The sequence below is a fragment of the Xyrauchen texanus genome, chromosome 43 (genome assembly GCF_025860055.1).
Source record: "Xyrauchen texanus isolate HMW12.3.18 chromosome 43, RBS_HiC_50CHRs, whole genome shotgun sequence".
In the NCBI taxonomy this organism is placed as follows: domain Eukaryota; kingdom Metazoa; phylum Chordata; class Actinopteri; order Cypriniformes; family Catostomidae; genus Xyrauchen; species Xyrauchen texanus.
In genome coordinates, this window is record NC_068318.1 from 15,836,847 (window position 1) to 15,853,473 (window position 16,627).

At 37.2% G+C, this 16,627-nt stretch overlaps 1 protein-coding gene across 3 annotated transcripts in view; it reads left to right on the forward strand.

The window, feature by feature from the left end:
* The first annotated feature begins 416 nt into the window (after positions 1-416).
* Positions 417-16,627, forward strand: part of LOC127635630 (neuroligin-2-like) — a 121,742-nt gene continuing 105,531 nt past the window's right edge. For all 3 annotated transcript variants that reach the window (XM_052115786.1, XM_052115787.1, XM_052115788.1), the window contains exon 1: positions 417-1,189. The gene's annotated coding sequence lies outside the window, so the exon portion shown is untranslated. The remainder of the gene's footprint in view (positions 1,190-16,627) is intronic.

The window sequence follows — 16,627 nt, forward strand, 5'->3', positions numbered from 1 at the left end:
CCTTTAGTGGTCACAGTGCACCTGTCACGTCCCCGTGAGCTCATTTGAAAGATGACGATCAAGAGAGCATTGAATCGTCACTTTAAGTTTTTCTGACGTCACGCCGATGCAGCTCTTCATGTTGGGAGAAATGTTTCACCATAGAGGACCACTCAGAGTGTTCACGTGAATTCACGTCCTAATCACGTTGATTAATCAATTAGAGCTGGGCAAGAGCACTCAAAACAGCAGCACGGAATGTAAATGCAGTAAAGACAAAGCGTCAGTATGTGAAAACGTGAACGTAAGGGACGCTACAGCCACCGGAGGTAGTGCTAAGAATTGCAATCAATCTGCTGTAGCTGTTAAATGTGCGTGTGAGAGAGAGCGAGAGAGAGAGAGAGAGAGGTGGGCATTGCGATTCAGGATTCCTGAATCTTGACAGCTGCGCTTGAAGTGAAGAATGGATATCTGAAACCCAAATGACATCATTATTGTTCGCAAGAGGACTTAATCATAATATTAATAGTAATACGATTGATTAGATACCAGTGAGGTAAACGAAGAAAATCCCAATTGTTTTTCTCCGGTAGCAACACAAAAGAAGAGGACTGTGAGTGAGAGAGACAGAGAGAGTAAATGAGAAGTCGTGCTACCGTATGGTTTTTGCTATTTTGTGTTTTTTGATGCAGTCTGAGGGAACGGACTCTGAAATGAGTCGTCATGACGATAGAGGACCTGTGTCTCGTGCGCTGAGTTAGCCGCTAATGCGTTATACGCATTTGTTTCTGTTATTTTTTTATTTTATCTGTTCCCTCCCGCCTTTTTAGCGATAAAATATGTGGTAACCTCGCCGTCGGGAGCGACAGGGGTGTTGTCAGGGAAAAAAGGAAAGATAAGGGAGTAGGAAGGGGGTTAAGAGGTGTTTATTCCCCCAATTTTAAGGTGTTTATTTTATTTTAATTTTTTGCTTTGTATGTATTATTTCCTTCCATGTTCGTATTTCTCTTTGTTATTATTTTGTATTGACTTATTATTTTGGGAAACGGATTGACGCGGGGAAGGTGAATTGATACGCGAGAGCCTGCGACACGTTCATGACGAATTACATCTAAACAATTACTGATGGCATAAACACCGACTTCTGCACTAAAGTCTGAATAATCCTCGGGAAAGAAGCGAAGACACCGGGCATCGACTTTGAATTGTGGTAAGCGGGTTTCATCTGTCTAAAATGATGATGGTCCATGTTTTTTTGTGTGCAGATGCGCGAGGGACGCTTTAGCATCGGTCTTTGCGCACCGTTGAGAAACGCGCTGTCTAATTAGACATTCACTAAACATGTGTGAAATCAAGATGCGCTTTGGTTGGGCAATAAAAACAGCCCTTGCCTGTTGGTTTTCATAGAGCTTTTATTATTGACACAATTGTCCAATGTCCGCATGTCACGTCTGCTTCAAATAGAATCACGACGCGTTCATCAAAGATCTAGATCAGAAGATCAAATGAGATCTCGATGCGTCTCTGTCGCTTGGCCTGGCAATGTCTTTACCGGCTGAGAAGCCATTTACGCCTCTAATTGCATCCATCGCTCGGCCCTCTGGCAACGTGGGGATTGATTTATTTTTGCACTTGATAGATAATGGTAATGCACCCTGAATGATGGCAAACATCCGCAACCCACAGACTTCCCACCGCCTCCTGTTAAATGTTTAATGGCATTTACGTAAGTGTGAGGTAGGATGGAGAAAAGCGTATCAAGGTGACCAGACAGCCCACCTTTCCCAACTGCACACCTACGATGCCCATGCATCCATACCATGAGGTGTATAGGAAGCCAACCCTCCCATAGACAACTATGCGAGGGGCACATTTATATGCTGTGGTAGTGGGGCAGTGCTCTGTCAATGGCAGAATTGAGCACAGACAAGGAGACCTCTGTTCTTCTGAAGGCTGAGAATATGCCTGTTTCTCAACCAGAAAGTGGTGGTTGATCAGTTTAATGTCCGATATTGCTTGATAGAGATCGTTTAGTGGTTTTAAATCTGTCTACGTTTTTTTGTGTGATGTAGTAGGTGAGTTCTTCATGTTGCTTAAAGCTCCTTCTTTTCCACATTTCTGCTGCTGTACATCACATAGATTGAGACAAACTGGTAGTTGGTTTAAAAGCATGAGTCTGTGTAGATGATTTGGCCTGGAGCCTTCACTGTTATACCTACTGTATCCATTATGCTGTCTAACAACTTTACAATTTAAGCTCAATCGACAGTATTTGTGGCAAAATGTTGATTAACACAAAATGTATTTAGACATGTCCCTCGTTTTCTTTAAAAAAAGCAAAACTTTGGGTTACAGTGAGGCACTTGCAAAGGATGTGAAAGGGATCAAGTCTGTAAATGTTCACATACTCACTGTTTCAAAAGTATAGCCACAAAACGTAAACAATATGCGTGTTAGCGTGATTTTGGTTTGATAAAATCACTTATTACACTGTGCTCTACTTGATTCTGACTGGTCAATGGCGCCATCTAGAGGTCTGATTTCTCTGAGTAACAACCGCACATCCGAGGATTAAGATGTATCAGCCCACTCATACAGGTAATGCGAGTCATCTTTCCTGCTTTTTGGAGCATTGTTCAATCTCTACAAGTAAGTTAATTAAATAATTTCAACTCAAATCAATGTTTCAAATGCCCATTTATGTATTTATTTGGCAAGTATTCTTGTAATAGGCTGGATAATAAGAAGTCAGACAATAATAGTCAGGCAAATACATTTTTACCAAAACTCCAATGCAAACCGGAGATCTCTTTTAGTTGTTGAGCGATGTATTTCTTCTCACATAATTTTATAATTTCAATACAAGTTTTTTACAATACACAATATTTTATTTCTATTTATATATTTAGTTGCTTAGGTTTTTTTTTAAAACAAAAAGAGGGACAAGTTGAAATTCATATTGTGGTTAATAACATAATGCCACAATTGCTTTAATTAAGCCTGCCTTTTATTGAACCTGGAATAATCCTTTAAAAATGTCAAGACCTCTGTTTGGTGACACACTCCTAAAGAAGGAAAAGGCAAGTCTTCAATTCTTTAGAATTTGAGCTTCAATCTGATCTTTTGACTTGAACTGACACAACATTTTCAATTGCTTGATTTTTTCCCCTGCAAATGCACAATCAAATAAAATCAAATCCCTTTATTGTCACTCAACCATATACACAAGTGCAACAGTGGGTAAAAGTCTTGGGTGCCGTTCCGAGCAACATAGCAGTCATTACAATGATGAGACATATACCAATTTACAATAAACATCTGATTTACACAACACAATTTGCATATCTAATATACACATAATACAAATATACAATACTCACAATATACAATGTACAGTATACAATACACACAGTATAGAATACACATACACACAATATAGAATACACAGTATACATTAAAAATAGTATATATAAAATATACAATAGGTTGTATTGTGCTGTATTGACATCCAGGCTGTCAGTTGCCAGAGTGTTGTTAAGAGAGAATATATTTTATGACAGTCCAGTGTAAGATTAATAAAGTCCAGTAAATTGATCATGAGAGATCAAGAGTTCAAAAGTCTGATTGCTTCTAAACACTCATTCCTCCATTTTAACTTTCCTGCAGTGCTTCAACTGAATGCCCATGTCAGACCTTCTTTTAATGAGTCTTACAATATGTTGATAGATGAAGCACAGTCGGAATGCCCTGGAGTCATGGCAAAAGGCCTTCGTTAATGTGAGCTGAGCAACAAACACCCAGGGCTGTTTGGAGTGTTTGTGATGTAAGATGCTCGTTTCCCAGGCCGGTCCAAGTCTCCAAACAGGTAAATAATTAAGAAAAGTGCAGTGTTCGCTTGATATATCTCCCTCCATGTGCCCTTCTGTGCTGCCTGTTGTTAGTGTGTGTATGCTGTCTTGGGAAGCACTCACATGGACTGCAGCCTTATTAATCTTTAAAATTCTCAGCGCACTGGGCAAAAATGGAAGGGATGGGTTTTAGTGTAGGCCCACCTAAAATGGGCTTTCTAAATAAATCAGGAAGGTCCTTAAGTATTTTATTGTCTTTTTCATGATGGACAGTTGCAATTTTGAGGGAGACGAAGAATAGAGGTCTTATTGATTCAGTGTATTGCGAGAAGTGGACTAATGCAAAACAGGGGTAATTATATTAATAATTCATGATCATGATCACTCTCTTTTTTCTTACCTTTCCCCTTAGGAATAGCCAAGGTCAAAGCCTCTATAGTTTTTTGTTCATTCACACATGCACAACAACATTTTTAAATCCACTGCCTCATAGCCCAGTCTGTGCCCATGCAGAAATTATTTGAAAGCTTCCATCTCACTCGAAATATTGACCTCTGCCTACACTGAAAAAAGTTAACCTTCAAGAATGTATTTCTACTTTACCTAACCCATAATAATGTCTGGAAGTTGATGTAACCTAATTTGCCAGATTGTTTTAGTAAGACTGAATAAAATCAGTTAATTTAGATGTTACCTCATGAAACACAATTTAGGTTACCTGACAATTAATTTTTTTACAGTGGTCTTATAAATTTGACGTTAGTTAAGTTGTCTCTTGTGCTAAAATGCAATTTTTACTCAACAATTTAACTCTGTCGCAGTTGTTTGATATTATACAACTTGTCTCGTACAAAATGGGACAACCTTTCCAGTCATAGGGACCCACCAATCACAAACATCATTTAAAATTGTTACAATACAGGTATCACATTTTAGCTAGCCTTCTATCCAACAATTTACTTTCTGAAAGGAAATGCCAGTGAAAAAATTGGGTTACTCATTCCATATATGAAATACAAATGACAGATGTATGCCAATAACCTTAACGCTCCCCTTGTTTCATTCCAAACCCTGCTGTTTTCTCTCACCCATGGTACACTAAACTTATTTTCCTATTAAAATTATGGTTAAGTGGTTTGGGCAAGGGGTTAGACTTTATGGTTAGGTTAAGTGTTAGGGTTTGGGTTAAAAATCATAAGAACACTCATTCAAAATCCCAATGTTTTTCTTTCCTGCAGTAATTTTCTGATAATCAGGGTTATGTTTGGGTTGCACTTTATGGTTAGGTTTTGGGGGTTAAACTTAGGTAAAATGGTAATAACATTGTTCGTTGGTTTATATGGGAGTAAAGGTTATACTTTTTTGAACAAGCCAACTGATTTCTATTGCGGTTTGCCATGTGACTGAGATCATCTCACATAAACAGGCATTATTAACAATCTGTCTCAAACTGATATGCAATCCTTTTTTTTTACATCTTTTTAAGAAGCCATGATCATTGAGATAGCAACAGTTGAGTTTTGCATTATTGTCTGGTTGTAGTACACGCTTGCTGGACTCTGGTACTGTATGTTGTAGTAAAGTTGCAATTGTTGGACTATGTGGCCTGATGTGCTCAGACATGTGTGTGCCATTATCTCTGTCCCAGCATGTGCAGCATGATCCACTCACTGTAGACAGCATTGCCACAAGCAATGAATCATTGGCTGATCCTGACAACCTCCTCCCGTCTAGATCTATATTTCAGCCTCCACACATGATATGTGTACCACAGTGTGCACCCTGTTCGACAGAGACCTGCCAATGTTCTGAGCAGTACATACACCAAGTCTCATAAATAGGGGAGATTACCTTCACTGGGAGGGTCCACCTTCACTGTAAAAATTGGTAACAATCAATTGTTACCTTAAAGGTTTAGTTCATCCAAACGTGACAATTCTGTCAGGTACTCATCCTCATGTTGTTCCAAACCTATATTTCTTTTATTTTTTCTATGGAACAGAAGAGGAGATGTCAAGCAGAATGATAGCCTTAGTCAACTTCACCTTCACCAAATATTTTCCTTTAAGGATCTATGCTGTATTCAGCTCTTTTTAGTCATATTAAATAGTAATTTTGACTTAAAATCAGTTCATTTAGATTTTACCACACAAAACACAATTTATTAAAGTTACCCGAGAAAGCATTTGAGTTGCACACCTCTGTTGCATTGATACCTACTGCTGAGTCAGGTTTCCTGCCTGTCATGAGTAAATGCAGAGATATTTTGAAGCTCTAAAGAAGTATTTAGTGAGAATGGTGACTTTACAGCTTTCTCAGATAATTCCTCTTCTTTACAACCTGGAATCCACAGATAGACATGCTAATACCACACCCATGGTCTATCTTGAAGAGCAATGAAAAGGCCAGAGTGTCCACTCATCGTGAGTTTTGCTCAGGTCTGAAAAAACCCTGTAATCCCTCAGTAACATATTTTTCAGGATGGTGCTGAGCTTTAATGTTCCTGAGAACATGACACTCCCTCAATCTTCAATGCTCAACCTGAATCTGAAAGGACCTGTGAGAAAAATATGAAAAAGTACAAGAAGAATAAAAGAAAACCACAGAGTTCACCTTGTGTTTTTTTGGGGAAAAGTGCATTTTCAAATGAAACGTGAAAGTATCATTTTGCTGAGAAAATATTATTCACACTGCTTGGAAAGAAAAAAAACTAATGCAGTTTTGCCATGCCATTCTGAAAACTGTATTTAATTAATCATTTGTTGAAGAGTTATAGAGCTTCATTAGCCCTGGAAAACTCCAAACAAACACACCAGTGACAGGAAACAGACACGCAGGCAATCAGATGTATCACAAAACCTTTTTCACATTACTATAGTAAACTATAGCAGTGTAAACTTCAGTAGCAGTGAATGGGAAACCACAGCAAATATTATTTTTGATTTCCCATTTGCTCTGACAGCAAAAGAAAAAGTCGACTATTATGTTTCCGCAACTTTCTAAAAAGGAGAAAAATAGAGGTCGATTACAGCAATCAGATGAAAAGAAAAATGGCTAATTTATGATCAGTCCATCAGCAGCTGTATTTGAAACCCACCGAAGCAGTGCTGACATTAACACTAAGAATGATGTTATACATTTTCACAACATAATTGAAAATATACAGTACTGGTCAAAAGTTTTGAAACACTTGACTAAAATGTTTCTCATGATCTTAAAAATCTTTTGATCTGAAGGCGTATGCTTAAATGTTTTAAATTAGTTTTGTAGACAAAAATAATTGCGCCACCATATTAATTTATTTAATTATAAAACAAATTTTATTTGAAAAAAGTTTTTGAAATTGATGACTTGGACCAAATAATAAAGAAAAGCAGCCAATAAGTGCCCAACATAGATGGGAATTCCTTCAATACTGTTTAAAAAGCATCCCAGGGCGATTCCTCAAGAAGTAGGTTGAGAAAATGTCAAGAGTACATTTCTGCAAATTCTAGGCAAAGGGTGACTACTTTGAAGATGCTAAAATAGAACACAATTTAGATTTATTTTGGATTTTGTTCAGTCACAACATAATTCCCATAGTTCCATTTATGTTATTCCATAGTTTTGAAGACTTTACTATTATTCAGAAATGTGAATAAAAAATATATATATATATATATATATATATATATATATATATATATATATATATATATATATAATAAAGAATGAGTAAGTGTTTCAAAACTTTTGACCGGTAATGTATATATATTTGCTAGATTTATGCTGCTATGTAAGGCAGAAACGTTTCATCAAAGTCTGTGAAAAGGGTCCATTGGTCTGCTGTCTCTTTTTAGGCATTCCTTCATTTTATTGTAATTCTTTATTTTAAGGTCTTAGGGTTAGCAAAACTTCTTCGCACTTTAAGTGCAGTGCCATCCTTCATTATCTTAACCTAATGGTATAAATAAAGCATTACAAATTAATTACAGAATGTAAAATGTGTCCTATTTCAAGCACAGTACGTTGCCCCGAAGGTGAGCATCTGCCTTTATTGCAGCAGAATTTTAGAGTGGAAAATTCACCAATAAAAATGATGTTGAATGGTGGGAGTTTATCTAGTGTGTGTGTTTAATGACTCATCCGCCGGTACAAGAAGACTTGAGTGAACGGTGGCGCTCTCGAACTGATATTGACATTCTGCGGGTTCATTTCAAGCCAATTATGGATGAGGTGATGATTGTAAAATTGCGTATTGATCTCAAGTTTTAGTGTGGACCCTCCCTCCCTTGAGTGTTAAACATAGTCGAGTGCTGCCCAGTGTAATCACATCATTGAGCCTTCCCAAAATTCCTCCTCACGCTTCCTCTCTCCATTCTGAATGTTGATTGTCTCATCACCCTTTCATCTCATCAATGGCCTAAAGTTCCTGACCGTCCCACCTGCCTTTGAGAGATTAGATGCTTTTGTTGGTTGAGACCTGGACCTACATGTCAGGCCCTCTATTTGTTAAGTGCAGGGAGGCAAGGTAATCAAAATTAGGTTTGGACTCAATCAAATGTAAAAATATGGAAATGAAACACCCCATTTCTGTAACTCCTGTAGCACTTTGGGGGATATAATATCTGCCAAAAATGCAAATCATAGCCTTTGCTTAGAGTTCATTTGTCCTGACAACTTCTCTCTAGCTTTCAAACTGTGCTCTGTTTTGGTACAAAATACGTCATCATTCGTCATCAACCTATGTACTACTCTGCAAAAAAAAAAAATAAATTGTCAGGTAACATAAAAATGTTCTGCATGTGGAAACATCTAAATAAACTGGTTTTATTCAAGTCCTAAATATTATATAATATGACATAATCAACGCATGGGTTACAACCAGTCAGGCTGTCAATCGCTTAAAAATGTATCAAATTAATTGCATTCATCATTATTTGCTGAGAATTGCCACCAAATAAAGAAAATTCATATATAATCCATTATAATTTAAATATTTATAAATATAATATGTAGGGCCTAAAACTAATTTATCATATGGATTGAAATTCAGTATGAAGTATGTAGCATTTTGGTGGCAGATGAATAAACCATTGATTGGACAAAAAGTGGCTTAGGAACTAAGTTTTTTGTTTTAATCTAATTTCATTAAACAAGCATACAATTCAAGCAACCTGTTTTGCATTGAGTTCATCAGTGTGTCCAGTTCTGACAGACAGGATGCATTTAACATTTTATTTTTTACATTTATGCATTTGGCAGACACTTTTATCCAAAGTGACTTACAGAGCCCTTATTACAGGGACAATCCACCCGGAGCAACCTGGAGTTAAGTGCCTTTCTCAAGGACACAATGGTGGTGGCTGTTGGGGTCAAACCAGTGACCTTTTTATTACCAGTTATGTGCTTTAGCCCACTACGCCACCACCACTCACTATGCGTTCTTATGTTCTGTCTGCACAATTTTTAATTGTGGCTTTATATACATGGATGAGTTTGTAGAGTCTCAATTGTATTCAGCGTCATAAATGCCACATTTTTATAAGATATTCTAAGGAACAATTTTTCTCCTGGATGAACTAAAGCACCCTTGGCGAGCGAAGCCGGCGTTTATACTACGCGTGACGTTGTTTTAAAATTAGTTATTTTTGGGTGATGTCACAGTGTTTAACATACTGTTCCAGCCACAAGTAAAGCTATTATTACAGGTTATTCTTTCCGTGGACTGCTCCTTTTAGCACTGTGTTGCTTCTTTGTTTTATTAAACTTGTCACGGCTGCTTTCACTTTTATAAACTCAAATCTCTCTCTACTCATTTGTCGTGGCCATGCTGTCTTTGTAGATTTTGTGTTGCAAATCATGTAAAAAAGTATACTTCCACACAATCTCTGAGAGACGGGCTTCAAAGTTATTCATTTTAAAGACAGTAACTTATGCGTCCTACACACTACACGAGTAGACGTCGGATCGTGGTACCATTCATATTACACAACTGTCTGTCTTGTCATGGAAGTCGTAGCGTTTTCAAATTACATGACGAATCGGTGACAGGGGTAAACAAATTACAAGACGCTACTGACGAATCCCCGACGACTCTGCCTACACTCCAAATTACGTATCACAACAGATCACATGCTAGAAGTGATACGAGATACGAAAACAAATGTATGATCATATGTTATGCATTTCAGAATATGATGTGTATGTTTTTAATCCCCTTTCCATAATGTGTAAAGGCATCATATATTTTATTGGTTACAATATGAAAAATCTACCTATTTGCTTACCTGACTGTCCAAGAGATTTGGTAATTTCTCAAACATCAAATAGGCTCAAGTGGTTCTTGTTCTGTGGCTGCGCTGCCTGTGAGTTGTGTTGAGGTGAGCTGGCACCTATTGATGCGGCTCGTAAAAACAGATGTACTTCCAGTAAATCTATACTTTTATCAAAATTCTATGCTTCAAATTTCTGTCTTTAAACCCTCTAAAAATGATCACTTAAAGTGATTCACTGTAACCTTGAATTGAGTTGAAATGAATTTTGTGGTGATCAACATTATACAACATTTTTTGTAAATGTGTTGGCGTTTCATTTAACAGACCACACCAGCTTGAATAGTACTTCTGATCATGGCTGTTATCATGCAGCATGTGTTAATATCTCCTGTTTTAATGTAAAAATGAAGAATAGCACCAATATGAATCTGATTTTATAATGAATACTAGCTATTGACTGGGTTGATGGTTGAGTCATTCATACTCAGTCAGCAACTGATCGATTGATGCATTCTGAATGCACATCAGTGACTCTTGCACTCCAACGCAGATTTTCAGAATGCAATTTGTTATTCCGTATGCGTTGCAGTTCGTCACACAATATTATTTATGTATTCTTTCAGATTATATTATATGCTAAAATTGTCCGTTTAAACTGATTAGAGAAATTCAATCTACAAAACAGAGAGCTCTTGAATACGCTCTGTTGTTGATGTCGAGCAATTTGAAATTGAACTGCATTACGTATCATTTGACCTTTAAATCGGGCTGTAGACCTAATGGCTCCATAAATTTGTATTCAGTAAAGTGTTAATGCACCTTGTAGACTCTGGGTTATTTTTAACAGCCCGCTACAATTCACGGTGTAATTGTCCAGTACCTGAACATCATTCAGTGTTCAGTGGTGTGCAAGAATCATTAAAATTACTGTTACATGATAAAAGAAAGGTTAAGTGACACATGCAGCAATGTGATTGTGCATTTTAGCTTTACACATTTCAGTTGAGAGTGTCTTGCACGAATGCATCTAAAAGTTGCAGAAATTATAGCCTGCACTAGACAAGTAATTCAAAATGATTTGGTAGCAGAAACACCCTGGAAATAAGTAGTATAAATTTGGGTTCTGCTGCTGTCGGTAGAGGAAGAAGCGCTGGCCAGCATGGCCCGTAGAGTTTTCAGCACCTCTTCCTTGTGGACAGCGACAGATTTAGAGTGGGAACATGTTGATGGTGGGCCAGATCCAGAAATTAAATGAAGCTGCCTAGTTTGTTTTGCTGCCAAAGTTGCGTTGGCCTGCTGTAAAACAACAAATCCATCACTTAGAGTACAGCATTCCTTTTTTTTTTTTCGGTCACATTTAAAGTTCATGAATGGCATAAGCTAAAATATTTGGCAATGAAGAATAATTCAAGTCAGAACCTAAGTAGCTTATATCTTTTGCTTGTTTCCTTGACTCTATTTCTTGATTTATTGACCAGAATCCCTCTTTACCATAGGGTTTCTTTTCTTTTTTTCCTATAATCTCTCGTTACCCTTTATTCTGAACGGGAACGACAGAATAGCCAAAGTCCCAAAAGGCTGATAACATATCACCATGTTAGCAGAGGGATCACTCATGTACTCCAATCACTCTCATAGCTGCTGCCATTAAATCAGACATACAGCATGCCTGACTGACAGTCCTGTCTCTGAGGGAAACAAATCGAGCTGGGGCAACCTCACGACCCCCAATCAATATGCCAGCCCAGCTGGGACCAGTGCCACCAATCACTCTGTCTGGAGGGGGACAGAGATAGACAGGACGACTGAGAACTTGACTCTCGTTGTGTTTGTGGTAACTGTGTTGAAAGGCAACATGACTGAGAAAATGGCCAAACATTCCCTAAAGGCAAGTGTGTGATGTTAAAGACAGAAGCACATCGCAACAGTTCACTGAGCGGGAAACTGATGGCCCTGTACAGTGAATTAATGCATGTCTCTTTTTGGTGGCCCTCAATTTTTGAGATATTATTTGGTGATAACCTACTTCCCTGATGGAGAAAAAAAATAAAACGATTTAAAGGAACAGTTCACGCAGAAATGAAAATTCTGTCATAATTTTCTCACCCTTGTGTTGTACCAAACCCATATGACTTTCGTTTTTATGTGGAAAACAAACAGAGAAATGTTACTATAGTACGATATATTATATACTAATAGTGACTCACTTTAAAGCTTAAAAAAGGACCCAAAAATATCATAAAAGTAGTCCATGCAACTCTTTCATCCTATTATGAAGTCTTCTGAAGGGATATAATACGTTTTTCCTTGTAATGACTGCTTTGAAAGAAGCTTGCTTACATTGGCTATGCGTGTTTATGCGGGAACTTCCATTCCTTAGCACTCAAATCAATGCTGATGAATGTGCAACAGATGTCAAGATTTTCTGAAAATTACTTACAATTCATCTTTATTAGAGCTGTGCTGTTGTTTGATCTAAAATTGTATCAATTCAATACATGTTTACATTAGAAAATGTTTATAATTGTTTTTCTAAATATTTGATAAAAGTTTGGTCTGTTACAGTTTGACACTTTTTTGCCCATTTTGCATGTCATCATCATGTAAAAGATATTATATTCGTTGACAAAAATGTTGTCATTTTTGGAAAGCTGACTAAAATTAATGCATATAACATGACGAAATATTTAAGCGGTTATGAAATAAAAATTAACACGGCAGTTAATAAAGCAAGTGAAACTGTTGGCCTAATATCATTGTATACCAATAAACATAAAACGAGCAATAATGTGGATAAAACATACTATTAAACATGAAAATAATATGTACAAGTCAATTTCAGAAGTCTTACGTATTAGCAGAGGTGGGTAGAGTAGACAAAAACTGTGCTCAAGTAAATGTACAATTACTTCAAAAACATAATTACTCAAGTAGAAGTAAAAGTACTAACATAAATAATAACTTGAGTAAGAGTAAGAAAGTGTCCAATTAAAAGAGTACTCAAGTAGTGAGTAACTCGTTACTTTCACAAATGACATAATAGACGTTAGCTCCCCTATATTCCATTACATAATACACATTGAACATGTACTACAGAATTATTATTAATATTAATGGAAATTCTGTCAACATTCACCATCATGTTGTTCCAAACCTGTATGTCTTTCTTTCTTCCATGCAACACAATAAGGATATATTAGACAGAATGTTTTCCTGAGTCACTATTTATTTTCAGTGAATTTGTTTTATATATATATATTTTGAAAGTGAATGGTGACCGAGACTGTAAGTCCCTAACATTCTGTCTAACATATTTTGTGTTCCACATAATACAAAGCCTCACACTCGTTTGGAACAACATGAGGGTAGAGAAATGATGACAGAATATTAAATTATGGCTGAGCTATCACTTTAATGACATAGTTTACCCAAAAATGAAAATTCTCTCATCATTTACTCACCCTCATGCCATCCCAGATGAGTATGACTTCCTTTCTTCTGCAGAACACAAATTCAGATTTTTAAAAGATTATTTTAGCTCTGTAAGCCAAATTTTTGATGCTCCAAAAAGCACATAAAGGCAGTAGAAAAGTAATCTATGGGTGAGAAACAGATCAATATTTGTAATTTTTTGTCAGACAGCAGGGGGCGATATGCAGAGAAGAATGTGAATCACCAAAAACACAAGAAGAATGTGAAAGTGATCTGTTTCTCGTCCACACCTATCACATCGCTACTGAAGATACTGATTTAACCACTAGAGTCGTATGGATTATTGTTTGTTTAGCTTTAAAATGTTGCCTTGCCACCCATTCACTTGCATTGTATGGACCTACAGAGCAGAGAAGTTCTTCTAAAAATCATAATTTAAGTTCAGCAGAAGAAAGAAAGTCATACACATCTGGAGTTGCATGAGTGTGAGTAAATGATGAGAATTGTAATTTTTGGGTGAACTATCCCTTTAAGGGCTCTTGTCAGATCTGGATGAATTTGTCAATAAGAAGAGAGGCTTGGAAAAATTTCTAGTAATTATTACATGAATTAATGTGTAATTTATTGAGAGATTATTGAATGGGACTTTTACGAGAGCGGAAAATACCCACCTCTGCGTATTAGTAAACATGCACAGTAACTTCCCCCGACAACGGATCGCGATCGGTAAACACACGTGTAATGTTCGATTTATAAAAGCATTACCCCTACCAGACAACATACTGTATTCAATACCAAGCATTATTGCAGGTAAAATAGATAACAGATAAACATCCATCAAGACTGCAGCAATTTCATCCTGAACTGTGTTACTATGATTGGCTGAACTGAACAGCGTCCTCGCTGGAACATGTGACAGCCGGCACTTCTTACCTGTTTACAGACATGACGTCATGACGCAAAGAGAAATTACATAAGCCAGCGATTTCATGCCACAGCTTAAAATACAAATAATTTTTTTAGGCTTACCAAAATGAATCGTAGTAAGGCCATTGTTTTGAACACTTATTGTTTATGTACTTAATTAATAATGGCAATTTGTTTATTTTTAACCAAATAACCTTACATAGTGCAGCTTTAAAATTAGTCATACAGTTGAAGTCAGAAGTTTACATACACTTAGGTTGAAGTAATAAAAACTGTCTCTTAGAGATACATTTAGTTTGTTGTGAAAAGTGCAAATCAATCCCAGAACAACAGCAAAGGATGCTGGAGGAAACAGATAGACAAGTATATATATCCACAGTAAAACAAGTCCTATATTGACATAACCTAAAAGGCTGCTCAGCAAAGAAGAAGCCACTGCTCCAAAACTGCCATAAAAAGCCAGGCTTCTGTCTGCACGTGCACATGGGGACAAAGACCTTACTTTTTGGAGAAATGTCCTCTAATCTAATGAAACAAAAATTGAACTGTTTGGCCTTAATGACCATTGTTAAATTTGGAGGAATAAGGGTGAGGCTTGTAAGCCAAAGAACACCATCCCAACCGTGACGCATGGGTTGACAGCATCATGTTGTGGGGTGCTTTGCTGCAAGAGGGACTGGTGCACTTCACAAAATAGATGGCATCATTAGGAAGTAAAAGTATGCAGACATATTGAAGCAACATCTCAAGACATAAGCTAGGAAGTTAAAGCTCAGTCACAAATAGGTCTTCCAAAATGGACAATGACCCCAAGCATACCTCCAAAGTTGTGGCAAAATGGCTTAAGGACAACAATGTCAAGATATTGGAGTGGCCATCACAAAGCCCTGACCTCAATCTGATAGAAAAGTTGTGGGCAGAACTGAAAAAGCGTGTGCGAGCAAGGAGGCCTACAAACCTGACTCAGTTACACCAGTTCTGTCTGGAAGAATGGGACAAAATTCCAGCAACTTATTGTAAGAAGGTTACAAAAAGTTTGACCCAAGTTAAACAATTTAAAGGCACTGCTACCAAATACTAACTACATATAATGTATGTAAACTTCTGACCAACTGGGAATGTGATGAAAGAAATTAAAGCTGAAATAAATAATTTTCTCTATAATTACTCATAACATTTCACATTCTTAAAATAAAGTAGTGATCCTAACTGACCTAAGACAGGGAAAGTTTTCTATGATTAAATGTCAGGAATTGTGAAAAACTGAGTTTAAATGTATTTGGCTAAGGTTTATGTAAACTTCTGACTTCAACTCTATATACTGCCATTGTATTGAAATGATAGACCAGAATATTCACTACAATTTTGGCATTTGGGTTCTGCATAAGAAAGAAAGTCATATTGGTTTGGAACACATGAAGGTGCGTACATTATGACAGAATTTTCTTTTTTGTGTAAACTATATCTTTAAACCAGCCTAAGCTAGTTTTGTGGTCTGAGCGGGTTTAACCTAGTAGACTATCCAAGATAGTCTTCAGCTTTTCTTCCAAGTTCTTACAACCTCTCTAAAACTAGCAAACAGACCAGCCTGACACTTTGTTGTTGTTGTTGTTGTTGTTGCTGTTGTTGTTGTTGTTGTTTTGGAGTAGAGTTTATCATTTGTCCCTGTTTATCTCTTTTGAAATACATCTTCTTCACTCTCCATAAACTAGCCTTGCTCTACAAGGGTAAGCAACAAAAAGGATATGTTCTATATGGCATGTCAGTGGTTGCAGAGTTTTTTTTCTTCAAGCATAAAAACACAATGCTAAAGCTCTCATCTCTCTCCCTCTGGCTTGCTACTTGTAGCGAGTGGTGATTTATAAAGCCATGGAGAGGCAGACATCCCCCCTCCTCCAATGGGGAGAGTCAATGCGTAATTACTTTGGAAGATGGATGGGACCCATCCAGGCTGTCCCGGACCCCGAGCTAAATCACAGCCCTCCCCTTTTCTTCAGGTTCACATATACACTCACAGGAATGGCCAACGTCTCCGGAACGAGCGTGGCTCTGTTTCACCTGTTCCTTTTGGCTTTTGCTCATACACCCTCTCCTCATGTGCCCAACATTCATCTAACAAGACTAGGTGCCAGAGATCAGGTTCATTTTTCCAAAAGAGGAAAAAAGAGAATTGAATGAAAAGTG